Genomic DNA, 16,476 nt, shown 5'->3' with positions numbered 1-16,476 from the left:
CAGCCTGGGAAGCAGGGTGAGACCTTGTCTCTACTTAAATTTTACATATCTCACGTCTATAATCCCAGCACTTTGAGAGGCCGAGGCGGGTAGAACACCTGAGGTCAGGAGTTTGAAACCAGCCTGGCCAACATGGTGAAACCCTGTCTCTACTAAAAATACAAAATTTAGCTGGGCATGGTGGCAGGCACCTGTAATCCCAGCTACTTGGGAGGCTGAGGCAGGAGAATTGCTTGAACCTGGGAGGCGGAGGTTGCAGTGAGCTGCGGAGGTTGCAGATCGTGCCACTGCACTCCAGCCTGGGCGACGACAAGGCGAGACTCTGTCTCTCTCTATATATATTTATATCTTTAAGAAATACATATATTTCTTTCTTTTTTTTTTTTTTGAGACAGAGTCTTGCTCTGTCGCCCAGGCTGGGGTGCAGTGGCCGGATCTCAGCTCACTGCAAGCTCCGCCTCCCGGGTTTAGACCATTCTCCTGCCTCAGCCTCCCGAGTAGCTGGGACTACAGGCGCCCGCCACCTCGCCCGGCTAGTTTTTTGTATTTTTTTTTTTAGTAGAGACGGGGTTTCACCGTGTTAGCCAGGATGGTCTCGATCTCCTGACCTCGTGATCCGCCCGTCTCGGCCTCCCAAAGTGCTGGGATTACAGGCTTGAGCCACCGCGCCCGGCCCGAAATACATATATTTCTTAAAGCTATTTATAAACGAACAAAAAAATTGGAAACACTTTGCATACCAAAGCTCTGGCATGGGCGAGAGCTGGGCAGACTAGACTCTGTCCGCGGGCCAGGGCTGTCTGGGGCAGCGATGCCCGCTCTGCCTGACGCGCCGCTCCCTTAGTGAAGCGCAGTTTGTGGTCGCCGGCCAGCGGCTCCCGTCTGGGCTCCGCGCTTCCGCACCGGGCTGCGGGTTCCTCTCTCCGCCTCCTGCGTCCGGTCTGCGCCGGAGGGCACTGATGAGTGCGCGAAAGAGTGCATGAACGAGTGCATGAACGAGTGCATGAACAAGGGAACGAATGCGCGAAGGCCAGCACCCCCACGCTGCAGCGCCGGCCGAGGGCCCCCGCGGGGCTCGGCGGGGGTGCGGGGCGGTTCCGGGAGGCTCGCCAGCTGCTGAGGACCGAGCCCGGGCCCTGGCGTCGTGGCCGCCGGCAGACAGCAAGGAAGGGGGTGTAAAGAGCCTGGGGGGTCCCTTCCCTTCCGAGGGAGTTAGTCCGCGAGTGAGCTGGACCTGGGCCTCTGCAGGGGTCGCCCGGCCAGCCCGGAGCCCCTGGCTCCGCCCCATTTCCAGCCGACGTCGGGGAGGGGGCTGTAGTGCTTGGGGGTCATCGGATTCGGGCAGGGAAGGAAAGGCGGGACGTCTGCGCCCCCATAAGACAGTCCCCCGGTCTCCCACCCGGAAAGCCAGCGAGGTTCGAGTAAATGAAAGTTGCTGAAGCCTGACCCCTCGTGGTGGGCACAATCACCACGCACCCCAGGGCGGCCGCGGGAGGATTTAGAATTACTCTTACCGTTACATTTTAGAGATGGGCTCCCCTTATGTTGCCCAGGCTGGTCTTGAATTTCTGGACCGAAGCGATCCTCCTGCCTCAGCCTCCCGAGTAGCTGGGACTACAGGCGGGTGCCACCACATCTGCTTAGAATTATAATAAATTCGAATTCTCATAGTGCCCACTACAGCCAGCACCAACTAAAGCTTAACATATATCAAGTCATTTAATTCTCTCAACAATCTCAGGAGGTGGGTTCTGTCATCTTAAGAGTTGTGGGGAGTGAGGCCCAGCCTGCATGAGTAACTTGCACAAGATCGCAGGGTCACACAGCAAGCAGGCAGTGAAGATGGGATTTGAATCCAGAATCGGTGCCCTTAACTTCTACAGAGAATTATAACGCACACATTTCCTCACCTTTGTGAGGTTTTAAAAGCACATCAGCTTTATGTATTCATGTTCTTACTTTATTTTATTTTATTTTAATTTTATTTGAGACAGAGTCTCACTCTGTTGCCCAGGCTGGAGTGCAGTGGCACAATTTCAGGTCACTGCCTCCCAGGTTTAAGCAATTCTCCTGCCTCAGGCTCCTGAGTAGCTGGGACTACAGGTGTGCACCATCACACCCGGCTAATTTTTGTATTATTATGGAGACGGGGTTTCACCATGTTGGCCAAACTGGTCTCGAACTCCTGATGTCGTGATTTGCCCCCCTCAGCCTCCCACAGTACTGGGATTACAGGTGTGAGCCATCGCGCCCGGCCTCATGTTCTTATTTTAGATCTCACTTCAGTTCCTTCTTCCTCACCTAAGTCATCAACATATCCTGATTGAATGACTCAAAGGCTGAAAAGATGCCCATCCTTTAAAAGCTACCCCTCAAAGTGCAAATTAAAAGCACAATGAGACATCACAAGTGTCGATGAGGGTCCTGAGCAAGTGGGACTCTCACTGCTGGGGGGCGTGTGAAATGGTACAGTTACTTTAGTTTTTTATAAGTCAAGATACGCTTACCATGTTAACTGATAATTCCACTCTTGGTGTTTACCTAACAGAAGTAAACACATAGACCCCCAGCCTTGCACGTTATAGCAGTTTTATTCATCACAACCCCAGCCTGGACGCAGCCCAGGTGTCCACCAACAGTTGAAAGATAACTACATCATAGCTCATCCATACAACTGAATACCACTCAGCGGTAAAAAGGAACAAACTCCCGATACACACGAATGGCCTGAATAAATCCCAGAAACATCCACTGAGCCTAGGGAGCCAGACACAAAAGCCTGTACGCTAGATGGCTCTATGTGTATGAGACTCTGAACAAGATACAGGACTCTGGTGGCAAACAGTACATCAGTGGCCCCCTGGTCCAAAGCTGGTGGTGGCAGAGATGGTGATTTTAGCACAAGGGAACTTTTTGGGGTGATGGAAATGTTCTATATTTTGATTGCAGTGGTGGTCATACAGGTGGATACATTTGTCAAAAGTCATCAAAGTTTACACTTAAAGTGAGTGAATACAGTAATCTCAGTACTTTGGGAGGCCGAGGCAGGCAGATTACTTGAGGTCAGGAGTTTGAGACCAGCCTGGCCAACATGATGAAACCAAAAAGTATTTACCAAATACTTTGTAAAGTATTTATAATGTAAAATGTATTTGTAAAAAGACATGTAAAGATACATGTCTTTACCAAAAACTATTAAAAAATAGGCATGGTCGCGTGCGCTTGTAATCCCAGCTACTTGGGAGACTGAGGCAGGAGAATCGCTTGAACCCAGGAGGCAGAGGTTGCAGTGAGCCAAGATCGTGCCACTGCACTCCAGCCTGGGCAACAGAGTGAGTCTCAGTTTAAAAAAAAAAAAAAAGAGTGAATACATGTATAGCATGATCTGACAAGACTTTAAGACAAGAATTTGAGGAGTTCAGAGAGATAAGCAAAGCAAAAAAAAAAAAAAAAAGATGTTTTTTGTCATCTAAAAAGGACAAGAAAGGCGGGGGCGGGGACTCACACCTGGAATCCCAGCACTTTGGGAGGCTGAGGTGGACCGATAGCTTGAGCTCAGGAGTTCGAGACCAACCTGGGCAATATGACAAAACCCTGCCTTTACAAAAAATACAAAAATTAGCCAGGTATGGTGGCGTGTGCCTGTAGTCCCAGCTACTCGTGGGGGCTGAGGAAGGAGGATCACTTGTTCCTTGAAAGTCCTCAGCCATTATTACCTAAGGAGGTTGAGGCTACAGTGAACGATGATCGTGCCACTGCACTCCAGCCTGGGTGAGAGAGCAAGACCCTGTCACAGAAAAAAAGGGTGTTCCAGAAAAGCATAATACAAACAGCAGAGAAGCCTTACTTGAGGCAATAATGGCTGAGGACTTTCAAGGGGGAGGTGGAGGTTGCAGTGACTTGAGCCCAGGAGGTGGAGGTTGCAGTGAACTGAGATTGCACCATTGCACTCCAGCCTGGGCGACAGCAGGAGACCATGTCTAAAAAAAAAAAAAAAGAAGAAGAAAAAAGAAAAAAAGGAATAATGAAGCAAAATCAGAAAGAAATAAAATAAGTCAAGTATGAAAAAGAATCATTTAGAAATTTTGGAAGTAAAAAATATAAAGTAATTGAAATAAAAATTTTATGGGACAAACTCTAGACTGGGCCCAACTGAGGAATTTAGGGAATTCATAGATGGCTCTGAGAAATTCCTCCAGAAAGCAATGTATAGAGAAAAAAAATCAAACTATGCTGCAAAGTTAAATGACGTGACTGAAAGATTGATAGTTCCCACATATGTCTAAAGAATGTTTCAGGCTGGGTGCAGTGACTCACGCCTGTAATTCCAGCAGTTTGGGAGGCCAAGGCAAGAGGATCATTGAGGCTAAGAGTTTGAGACCAGCCTAGGCAACATAGCAAGATCCCATCTCTACAAAAAAATAAAAACATTAACTGGGTGTGGCTGCACATGCCTGTAGTCCCAGCTACTTGGGAGGCTGAGGTGGGAGGATCGCTTGAGCTTGGGAGGTTGAGGCTACAGTGAATGATGATCGTGCCACTGCACTCCAGCCTGGGTGACAGAGCAAGACCCTGCCACACACAAAAAAGGGTGCTCTAGAAAAGCATAATACAAACAGCAGAGAAACCTTATTGGAGGCAATAATGGCTGAGGACTTTGAAGAATTGAAGATAATCTTGCATCCCCTGATTGAGTGTACTCTCTGGGTAGTAAACAAGATAAATACAAATGCTGTAACTACACATCCAGACACTTTATGATGAAACTTCAGAACCTCATGGTTAAGGAGAAAGTCTCCAAACATGTCAGTGAGAGAGAGCTGGATTGCCTCCAAATCAACAGCAGACTTCTCAACAGCAGCAACACACCTTGAAGGAAAATAGAGAAAATAATTCAAAGCACTAAGGAAAGATGACGACCAAATTTGAACTTCATGTCTTGCAGAACGATCGTTCTCCTTTTGTTAAATTGTTAATTGTAGTGAAATACACATAACAGTTTAAAGTATTTTGAAACATACATTTCGGTGGCAGTAAACACATTCATCCTGTTGTACATCCATCGCTGTTATCTGTCTTTTTACCTCTTTTCATCTTGTAAAACGAAAACTCTGTCCCTATTAAACACTAATTCCCATTTGCCCCTCCTGCGCCAGCAACTTTCATTCTACTTTCTGTCTCTAGGAATTTGACCACTTTAGGGGCCTCCTGTAAGTGGAATCATGCAATATTTGCCCATTTGTGACTGGCTTATTCCACTTAGCACAATGTCCTCAGTGAGGTCCTCCATGTGGCAGCATATGTCAGAATGTCCTTCCTTTTCAAGGCTGAGTAATATTTCATTGTACGTATATATTGCTTATCCAATCAACTGTAGGTGGACACATTTTCACTATTGTAGATAATGCTGTCAGGGACATAGGTGTACAAATATCTTTTCCAGAACCTCTGATAAACTCTTATTAAGCAAAATCATTTCAGAAAAGCAGAGACTGAGAGTGTTTACCACACAGAGGCTATCACTAAATGAGTAACTGAAAGACACACTTCAACATGAAGAGGAGAGAACTCAGATGGACGGTACAGGATCTCAGAGACAATAGTGCAGTTAGCAATAAGATGTGTTGGTAAGTTTACTAACTAGTTACAGTCTTTCAAATGTGTTCTTAGAAAAAGGAAAATTAAAACTATAGATTGTAATATCAACTTGTGGGGAGACAGCTCTTCTTTGCTTCAAGAGTAAAAGAAATATTAGAGAACTATGCTTTCTTTTTTTTTTTTTTTGATGGAGTCTATGTCTGTTGCCCAGGCTGGAGTGAAGTGGCGGGATCTCAGCTCACTGCAATCTCTACCTCCCAGATTTAAGTGATTCTCCCGCCTCAGCCTCCTGAGTAGCTAGGACTACAGGCATGCACCACCATACCTGGCTAATTTCTGTATTTTTAGTAGATACCGGGTTTCACCATGTTGGCCAGGCTGGTATGGAACTCCTGACTTCAGGTGATCTGCCCGCCTTAGCCTCCCAAAGTGCTGGGATTACCGATGTGAGCCACCATGCCCAGCCAGTTTCTTTTAAAAATGTGCAGTTAAGTACAAATGTTAAAAATTGAGGGAAATCACAAGAAGAATTGAATTCCAAACATTCAGGGGGAAAAAAAGGAATACAGAAACGTTGTTAACCAGAATACAGGAAAAAAATAAAGTGAAAAAGACGATAAATAAAACACAAAATAAGATGTTAGACATCAAGCACTAACATGTCAGTAATCACGATAAGTGGGAATAGATTTCATTTATCCATTAAAACATAAAGATGATGGTGAGATTGGACTCAAAAAATCAGTCACCTATATATACAGCTTACAAAAATACATAAAACTGGATCACACAGAAAAGCTGAAAAAATTGTCACACATAAATGTCAATGTACAAGAGACTGCCATTGTATCAATATTCATAATGGAAAAAACGGAATTTAAGGTAAAAAGCATAAATCAGGATAGATAGGGATGCTACATAATATTGAAAGGAAGGACCAAAGAGCTTACCATGGTTTCTTTTTGCCTGGGAGGTCAGCCTCACAATTTTAGCAAAACCAATATAACTACAAGGAAAAATTAGCCATCCACAGTCCTGATGGCAGAATCTTTTTTTTTTTTTTTTTTTTTTTTTGAGGCAATCTCACTCTGTCGCCCAGGCTGGAGTGCAGTGGCATGATCTTGGTTCAATGCAACCTCCGCCTCCCGGGTTCAAGGGATTCTCTTGCCTCAGCCTCCCGAGTAGCAGGGACTACAGGCATGTGCCATCACACTCAGCTAATTTTTGTATTTTTAGTAGAGATGGAGTTTCACCATGTCGACCAGCCTGGTCTCAAACTCCTGAACTCAAGTGATTCTCCCGCCTTGGCCTCTCAAAGTGCTGGGCTTACAGGTGTGAGCCACTGTGTACAGCCCAGAATTTTTTTTTTTCAAATATCAGAAACATATCAAAGGTCAGGTGTGATGACTCATGCCTCTAATCTCATTGCTTTGGGAAGCCAAGGCCGGAGGATCCCTTGAAGCCAGCAGTTCAAAGCTGCAGTGAGCTGTGATGGTGTCACTGTGGTCCAGCCTGGGTGACAGAGCAAGATCCTGTCTCTAAAACGGAATGAAAGGAAGAAAGAGAGAACGAGAGTAGGAGAGAAGGAGAGATAGACAGAAAGAGAAAGAAAGAAGAAAGAAAAGGAAGAAAGAAAGGAAAAAAGAAAAGAGAAAGAAAGATCAAACAGGCAAATGCTTAGCAAGAACATTGAAGATCTGAAAAACAAAATTAACAATCTTGACCCAACAGATAAATATAAAACTGCATGCAATGAATTGAGACCATTCCTTTGTTCCAAGGACACATGGACTCTGATTGCAAAGTAACTGAATTAGAAAATAACAATAAAAAGATAGTCCTCGGCCGGGCGCGGTGGCTCAAGCCTGTAATCCCAGCACTTTGGGAGGCCGAGACGGGCGGATCACAAGGTCAGGAGATCGAGACCATCCTGGCTAACACGGTGAAACCCCGTCTCTACTAAAAAAATACAAAAAAAACTAGCCGGGCGATGTGGCGGACGCCTGTAGTCCCAGCTACTCGGGAGGCTGAGGCAGGAGAATGGTGTGAACCTGGGAGGCGGAGCTTGCAGTGAGCTGAGATCCGGCCACTGCACTCCAGTCTGGGCGACAAAGCAAGACTCTGTCTCAACAACAACAACAACAACAACAACAACAACAACAACAAAAAGTCCTCAAACACTGTATTTTGGAAACTTAAAATGCACTCCTAAGTAATTTATGGTTTAAAGAGGAATCATGAGAGATTTTAGAAAATATTTAGAGTTGAATGATTAAAACGAGTACAGGCCAGGCGCAGTGGCTCACGCCTGTAATCCCAGCAATTTGGGAGACTGAGGTGGGAGGATTACTTGAGGTCAGGAGTTCAAGACCAGCCTGGCCAACATGGTGAAACCCTGTCTCTACTAAAAATACAAATTAGCTGGGTGTGGTGGTGGGCACCTGTAATCCCAGCTACTCAGGAGGCTGAGACAGGAGACTCGCTTGAACACAGGAGGCAGAGGTTGCAGTGAGCTGAGATTGCGCCATTGCACTCCAGCCTGGGCGACAAGAGCGAAACTCTGTCTGTCTCACACACACACAAAAACAAGAAACAACTGCAAGCCACACATTGAAGGAACCCTCTGTTTTTGCCTCCTGGGGCTGCCATAACAAAGTAACCCAAACTGGGTGTCTTACAACGATAGAGACGTATTCTCTTGTTCTGGGGGCCGGAAGTCTGAAATTGAGGTGTCGGGGGGTTGGTTTCTTCTTGGAGGCTCAGAGGAGAACCTGCTCCAGGCCTCTCCTGGCTCCTGGTAGTGCTGGCAGTCCTTGGTGTCCAGTCTCTGCCTGTGTCCAAATTTATTTTTCTTATAAGGCAGGGGTCCCAACCCCCAGGCCACGGACTGGCCTGGTCTGTGGCCTATTAGGAACTGGGCCATACAGCAGGTGGTGAGCAGGGGGCAAGCAAGCATTACCACCTGAGCTCCGCCTCCCATCACATCAGTGGTGGCTTCAGATTCTCATGGGAGCACGAAGCCTATTATGGACCGTGCACGCGAGGGACCTAGGTTGCATGCTCCGTATGAGAATCTAATGCCTCATGATCTAAGATGGAACAGTTTCATCCTGAAACCATCCCCTCAACTCCAGTCCGTGGAAAAATTGTCTTCCACAAAACTAGTCCCTGGTGCCAAAAAGGTCAGGGACCACTGTTCTAAGGACACCAGCCATTGGTTTAGGGTCTGACCTAATCCAGTATGTCCTCACTTTAACTTGCTTCATTGGTAATGACCCTATTTCTGAAGAGTCACATTCACAGGTACTGGGAATGAAGACTTCAACATGCCTTTTGTGGGGACACAATTCAACCCACAACCCCCCAGTCCCAGTCCCCAGGGGGCGGTTAGTGGCCTGGCCACCTCTGCGATCCCACAGTCCTGTCACTCCGGCCCATGCTCCCTCCTAATTCGGACAATAAGAGCCTGTGCCATTATTGTCCAAGCCAGTGCTTCTCAAAATGCAGTCCCTGAGCCTGCAGCAGCAGCAGCAGCCTCCCTGGGACTTGGGAGAAATGCAGACGTCCTGCACCCGATGGGGTCTCCGCAATCAGGGACTGTGCGGGGGAGGCTAGCCTGCGTCAGCGAGCCATCCAGGTCACTCTGATACACGCAAATGTGTGGTAACTGCCGAGCCAGGCGGCTGCGCTGGCTTAGAGCTGTTACTGCCATTCTACAACTTTACACAATGACCCAGACACAGAAAAGGTTGCGCCTCGGAACGATTTCTGTTATGGGATAATAAAAATCCCAACGTCAGAGCTAAGGAATGTGACCTTTCACTGCTCCAGTTGTAACTCCCTGCTGTCCTCCTGCTTGAGCCTTTTAGGGTAAAGTTCAGCACATATCACCCTCGCCAACCGCGCCCTGTCAAGCAGTCGCAGAGTCCTGTGCTGATATGCTTGAATTCCTTGCTGGTCTGATGATGGCAGGCGCAGGAGGGGAGTGGAGGGACATATAGAACGCCAGGCGGCAGCCACGCGGTGCAGGCAGAGGTTCTCTCCCCGTGGGAGCCTGCCAGCTGGCTGCTGTGTTCTTGTAGGGAATAAATCAGGAGGCATAGCTCTGCCCGGGACTTTCTTGGGCAGTAGGAGGAACTGGGTGAAAGGTCTTGGCTGCCGAGGCCACAGTATTTTCCGAATCCTGTGCTATTTCTTGTGAAACTACGAATGCAAGACTGTTTCCTAGATTGTGGCAGATGTGGGAGCTGGGGGGACCTTCGGAGCCGTCTCCCAGGCGACCCTCTTCTTCAGAGATGAGGAGCTGACGTCCCACTGCTCAGAAGCTGACTGGGCATGTCAGCAGCCTCCCCGGCCATGACACAATCTGCTGTGCTGCCACAGGGTCTGGCTGGGCAGGTGTGAGACTGAGCTCTGGGGACCCATAGTGACACCACACAGCCAACCTTCAGCATGCTGGTCATGAGAACGAGGGCGGGCCTGCAATCCTTGAGTGACCGTGTTGGTAGTTCTGAGTAGATCATACTATTCTTGATGCCTTGGGCCAGACTGGAATGAAATATTTTTTCTCGGATTTGGTAAACTCGTTTGCTGGGGTAAGTCGTGATGTTCCGTATTGCTTCTTTGGATGTGTAGACCAGGAATAAGATGGCAGCACTGCAGGATTCCGGAGCCACCCACAGCACCGACTGCTGCTGCAGATACACAACCACGGGTTCTCATGAAGCTGCAGAAACTCGCGGGGACCCTGACACCAGGTGAGAGTTCCAGCTGGCAGACTGAGGTGAACACACCCATCCTCAGGACTGTGGCTTGGTGCTTCTGTAGCACTTTGGAAACATCCAGGGTTTTCATACTCTTGACTGTGACAACAATCCCTGGTGAAGGGAAGTTTTACAAATAAAAGAAGTAAGATCACGAAATATAAAGGAGTTGCCCAAAGGTTCATATTAGCTGCAGAGGGGGCCAGGACTGGAATGTTCCAAGTCTTTGTCCCTGACTAGGGGTGAAGCTCTGATTGGGGTTCCCTGTGGACATGTGGCTCATGGGCTTTGTCCCAATGTGGTGTGGTGGAAACACGGACTAAGTAGGGGATCTGGAGACTAGCTGCCCCTTGACCTCTCTGGACCTCGAGTTCCATGCTCTGAAAACAAGGATGTTAAATTAGATCTGATTCTTTCCAGTTCTAACCCCACAGCAGCTCTCACCTGGCCATTCTGTTGCCCTCTAGGAAGTCATTGAGGTAGGGAGGATGGGCAACATGAAAATTCTATTTCTGTTTTTCTTTTCTTAATATAAAATGTTCCCTTCTTGGGGGAGGGTAAGGAGGTGGAATGGTTCTGGAAACTCCCAAGGAATGCTTTGAAGGCATCCTGGTTCAAGGATTGCTAGGCAGCGTGGGCAAACAGAGTAACCACAGCATCCAGAGGCTTCTGCAAGCACACACACCTCCTGGAACCTCAGGCTCTGCTGAGGCGGCTCTGGCACAGGGGCAAGGCAGCAGTGTGCACACCTCTCAGACTGGGGCAGCAGCCCGCAGGCACTACAGATGTTTCCTTGAGAGCCCAGACCTCTACAAGCATCGCTATGAGGCAGTGGCACATTCTGGGGCATTTGAATGACTTCCAGACCTGTGGGTACAGCTGTGATCTCAGTCTGTTTGCATTAGCAATGGCAGAGGGCGCTGAGCAGGAGCAGCCCTTCCTTGTTAGGAGCTGGTAACAGATGGACTCAATGACAGGTCAAATGGCAGCACAATGCACTGTATACATGGTGGGGAATTTTAACCACGCAGCAACAGGTGCAGGTTAAATTCAAAAGAACCTGCCCAGGTGGTGCCCTACAAAGGCTCCTCTGCTCATTCATTCAGCAGCAACACCATCAGACCCCAGGAACACAATGAGAACACTGGCAAAAACTGTCCAAATAAATAAACGTTTCCAGAGCTCCGGAAATTAACTAAAGGCTCATAATCCAGGGAGTGTTGAAGGAAACTGGCCGAATCTCAGAGCAGCAAGCATTGTGGCATTTTTACTTGCCCTATTCTCACAGCCCTCCAATCCTCTGCCCCCAAGCTCCCTGGTAGCCTTGTGCAGCAATCCCCATAAAACCCAGCAGCTTAGCAGCCACAGGAAGGGTCAAGTTGAGGTTGGAGCTCAGTAACCTCATTTGCCTGGTCTGGTGGTCCTACCTGCAAGGCTAGCCTGTGACCTGACTCTGAGCTTGGCTCACCCAGCACTTTCTCCCTGGGGTGTCAGGGATTGCTTGTCAAAACAGGGATTGTTTGTCAAAACAATCAGCAGCAATTTTGGTTGACACTGGGGCAAACAACAAGCTAACAAAAACTGGAAAATGAGACGCCCACAGGGGGCCTGAGAAGCCATTGTTTCTGGGGTTACACAAGAGCCTGCAGGCTCAGGGCTGAGTGCTGCTCAGGAAATACCCGAATAAGTTGGATGAGTAGAAGTGCTGACAGCAAAACTCTCCCCCCAACTTTTATACCCAACAAGACTATCCTTGAAAAATAAAGAAGACATTCCCAGATAAACAAAACCCAAGATAACCCATTGCTAGCAGACCTGCTCTATAAAATATACCAAAGGAGTCTTTCAGGCTGAAAGAAAAGGACACTAGACAGTAACTTGAATCCAAATGAGGCGTAATAATGGGCACCTGTAAAGGCAACCACATAAGCATGTAGAAAAGACAGTATCAATGTATTTTCTTATTGCAACTTCTTTTCTCTATTTGATTTAAAAGGCAACTTCATAAGCAAATTGTAAGCCTGTGCTGATGGGCATATAATATATAGATATGTCATTTGCATGACAATAGCACAAATGAGAGAGGAACTAGAGCTAAGCTTTTGTATGCTATTGAAATTAAGTTGGTATGAATCTTAACTAGAGTATTATAATAAATTAAGATGTTAACTGTAATTCCCAGGGCAACTGCTCATAACTTACACACACAGAAACCACAAGGAAATTAAAATGGCACAGTAGAAAGTATTTTGTAGGCTCTGTGCTAGGAAGAGCTTGGAATCCAAGATGTTTGAGACAGACACTGTCTCCACTCCAGCCAAATCTAGTTGAGTAATACACAACATACACAATACAAGGAACAAAAGTGATGATCAGTTATGACTCATGCTGTACCATGTAAGACGAGAGTGCTTGGATAGATTCAAATAGAGGGGTGCTTCAGGCCATCCTAGAAGCCCCTGAGAAGAGAGAATGTTGAGCTCTGAAGGCTGAGAAGTCTCAGGAAGGGGTGTCCAAGGCAAAGGGAAGAGCCCCGGAAACCGCCATGGCTAAGAGAGCTTTCTGGCTCTGGAAACTGACCAAGGCCACTGACCAGACAGGGTTGAGCTAAGCAGCAGCAAGGTCATGCTGTCTTGAGGCTGGGACACACAGATTTGGCACAATCATCATGGAAGGATTTTAAGCAAAGGAACTACATGATACTATTTTTACAAGCTGGCTTTGGCTGGGGTGTAGGGGCTTAGAGGGTGTGCCATTGCAGACCAAGACACAGTGGAGACAAAAATGGACAAAATACAAGGTAGATTTTTGAAGGCAAGGCCCTTAGGATTTGTTGATGGACTGGATGAGGAGTATGAGGGAATGGATAAAGAACAGCTCCCAGATTGCTAGTTTTCATATGGACCCAGTGAATAATGGTGTCATTTCGTGAAACACTAAGTCCAAGGGAGGACCAGGTTTCCAAGGAAAATCAAGAATTCGGTTCTTGATTTTTGGACATAGTCAACCTGAGATGCCTACAAAACAGCTAAGTAGAAGAGTCTGTCAAGATCAGCCTGGAGCCCCAAGAGGTCAAGGTGGGAGACATTTTGGACTCTTCTGGCTACACAGAGTTAAAGCTATGCTTGAAGAATGTCAACGCAGAGGGTGTGGGCAGGAAAAAAGGCCTGCTGAGAAGTTTGATACAAAACAGCCAAGGAGACTGATGTACCAGCAGAGCTGGCAGGCCGACTAGGAGATGGTGGGGTAATGACACAGGGGAGATGGCGGTGAACTGTGTGGAATGCTACAGAGAGGTCAAGAAAGCAACCAGAAACTGCCTATTAGATTTGGTGACAAGCAGGTGAGAAGCCATTTAGGCAAGAGCATCTCCGGTGAACCACTGGGGAGAGATGTCCAGAGAAGATGGACAATTTAGTTTTAGCAAAATTCTATCACATTAATTTTAATTTGTAATGTGATTTTATAATTTGTATTTTAAAATTCTGAACTGCAAAATATTTTGGATATAGTTTTACAGTTGCACTTCCTGTATTTCAATAAATCTAAGACTACACTTAAGTACCACAAAGAAAAGCATTACCTTTTACAGCACAATTTTTTTTTTTTTTTTTTTTTTGAGACGGAGTCTCGCTCTGTCACCCAGGCTGGAGTGCAGTGGCGCGATCTCGGCTCACTGCAAGCTCCGCCTCTCAGGTTCACGCCATTCTCCTGCCTCAGCCTCCCGAGTAGCTGGGACTACAGGCGCCCGCCACCTCGCCAGGCTAGTTTTTTTTTGTGTGTATTTTTTAGTAGAGACGGGGTTTCACCGTGTTAGCCAGGATGGTCTCAATCTCCTGACCTCGTGATCCGCCCATCTCGGCCTCCCAAAGTGCTGGGATTACATACAACACAATTTTTTTTTTTTTTTTGAGACGGAGTCTCGCGCTGTCACCCAGGCTGGAGTGCAGTGGCGCGATCTCGGCTCACTGCAAGCTCCGCCTCCCGGGTTTACGCCATTCTCCTGCCTCAGCCTCCCGAGTAACTGGGATTACAGGCGCCCGCCAACTCACCCGGCTAGTTTTTTGTATTTTTTTAGTAGAGACGGGGTTTCACCGTGTTCGCCAGGATGGTCTCGATCTCCTGACCTCGTGATCCACCCGCCTCGGCCTTCCAAAGTGCTGGGATTACAGGCTTGAGCCACCGCGCCCGGCCCATACAACACAATTTTATTTTAAGAGACAGGTCTGGCTGTGTTGCTAGGCTGGAGGGCAGTGGCTACTTACAGCCATGCTCCCACTGCTAATCAGCACAGGAGTTCTGACTGCTGTTTCCAGGTTGGACGGGTTCACCCTTCCTTAGGCAACCTGGTGGTACCTAGCTCCCAGGTCACCATACTGATGCCGAACTCAGTGTACCCACAGGATTAGCACTGCATACTATAGCCCAGAATGGGTGGGCTCCAGCAATCTCCCACCTCAGCCTTCCGAGTAGCCAGGACTGCAGACACATGCATCATGCCCAGTGACAATGTTTTATCACCGATTGTAAGACTAATGCTCTGGCCAGGCGCAGTGCCTCACGCCTGTAATCCCAGCAGTTTGGGAGACCAACGTGGGCAGATCACCTGAGGTCAGGAGTTCAAGACCAGCCTGAGCAATATTATGAAACCCCGTCTCTACTAAAAATACAAAAATTAGCTGGGCATGGTGGCATGCGCCTTTAATCCCAGCTACTTGGGATGCTGAGACAGGAGAACTGCCTGAACCTGGGAGGCAGAGGTTGCAGCGAGCCAAGATTGTGTCGTCATTGCACTCCAGCCTGGGAAATAAAAGCGAAACTCCATCTCAAAAAAAAACAAAACAAAAAAAACAAAAACGCTAATGCTCAAAGTATCAAGTAAAGGAATCAACTGTCTTCTTGAGATTGCTGCCGTGGGCAGCTGGACTGGGGCCTACCCTGTGTGGCATCTCCAAGATTTAGTGCAGGATTTACGCGGCACACGGGTGCGGGTTTCTCTGCTGTGTTCATGGCACGCAGAACAGTGTCTGCTACATGGCAGGTACTCAGGGCGTATCTGAAGGAATGTGTGCACTGCACCACATACAGAAATGATAATATGCTCCCTCCAATCAGGAGGTCCAGTCCTTAAAGGACCACCCCAGGAGAGTTGAGTTGAACTTCAGTTTCTAGTACAATATGCGGTTGTAAGTTCCATTTACATAGACATAACTGGATGAACTAGGTCCCCATTTTCTGCTTAGTGTTCACACATTTTTAGTCCGAAGAATAACCCAGGTAATAACAATACCGTGTTGTTAAAATTTATTTTTATTTAGAAGGTGATTATTTGGCCAGGCATAACGGCTCAGGCCTGTAATCCCAGCTACTCAGGAAGATCACCTGAGCTTGAGCCCAAGAGTTTGAGGCTATGATCTGCACTCTAGTCTGGGTGACACAGCGAGACCCTGTCTTTAAAAAGGTGTTTGGTGGAGGTCTTCTAAGGCAAAAATTTCATCCTGAAATGACAAATGAGGCAAAAATATTTAAAAGATCCAAATTAATGACATGTGTTTTAAGAACATAATTTTTCATTAACAATCAACTGCAAAGCAAAACTATATTTTGTTAATAAAGTCAATGGTAACATTTGCTTACGTATTAGAAATAGCCCTGTGAAATTTCAGCTGCAAAAGGGAATCATTTAAAAAGCACTGCTCAGCTCCAAGTTTGACTTACAGACAAGGTAACAGCCACCAGGCAAATGAAATCCCTCTTCTCCTTTATAGTTGCTCCTTGGAGAGAGGGAGGCCCGTCATCCGGGTCTGAAGGAGGCTCCCGAGACTGACACAGATCACTGAACTGCGGGGTGTTCTAGGAGAGTGACAGCCAGGGGGGTTTTCTCAATCGTCTCCTGTCTGACACAGACATCAAGCTAAGCTATGAGCAAGGGTGAACAATGCCTCTCAGCAGCTCCTCCTCCTTGACCAGGCTCCCGACCACGGAGCATTTCAGCCAAGGTTTGGGGATCTAAGGATGGAAGGAGAGAATGTGATCACTGGGGAGGAATTCCCCTCACAGACCCCCGCCAGAGCCACTCAGCTTCAATCAGCTGTAACCCAGCCTCAACACCTGC

Source organism: Macaca nemestrina, chromosome 4, assembly GCF_043159975.1.
Source record: "Macaca nemestrina isolate mMacNem1 chromosome 4, mMacNem.hap1, whole genome shotgun sequence".
In the NCBI taxonomy this organism is placed as follows: domain Eukaryota; kingdom Metazoa; phylum Chordata; class Mammalia; order Primates; family Cercopithecidae; genus Macaca; species Macaca nemestrina.
Note: the sequence above shows the minus strand (reverse complement) of the source record.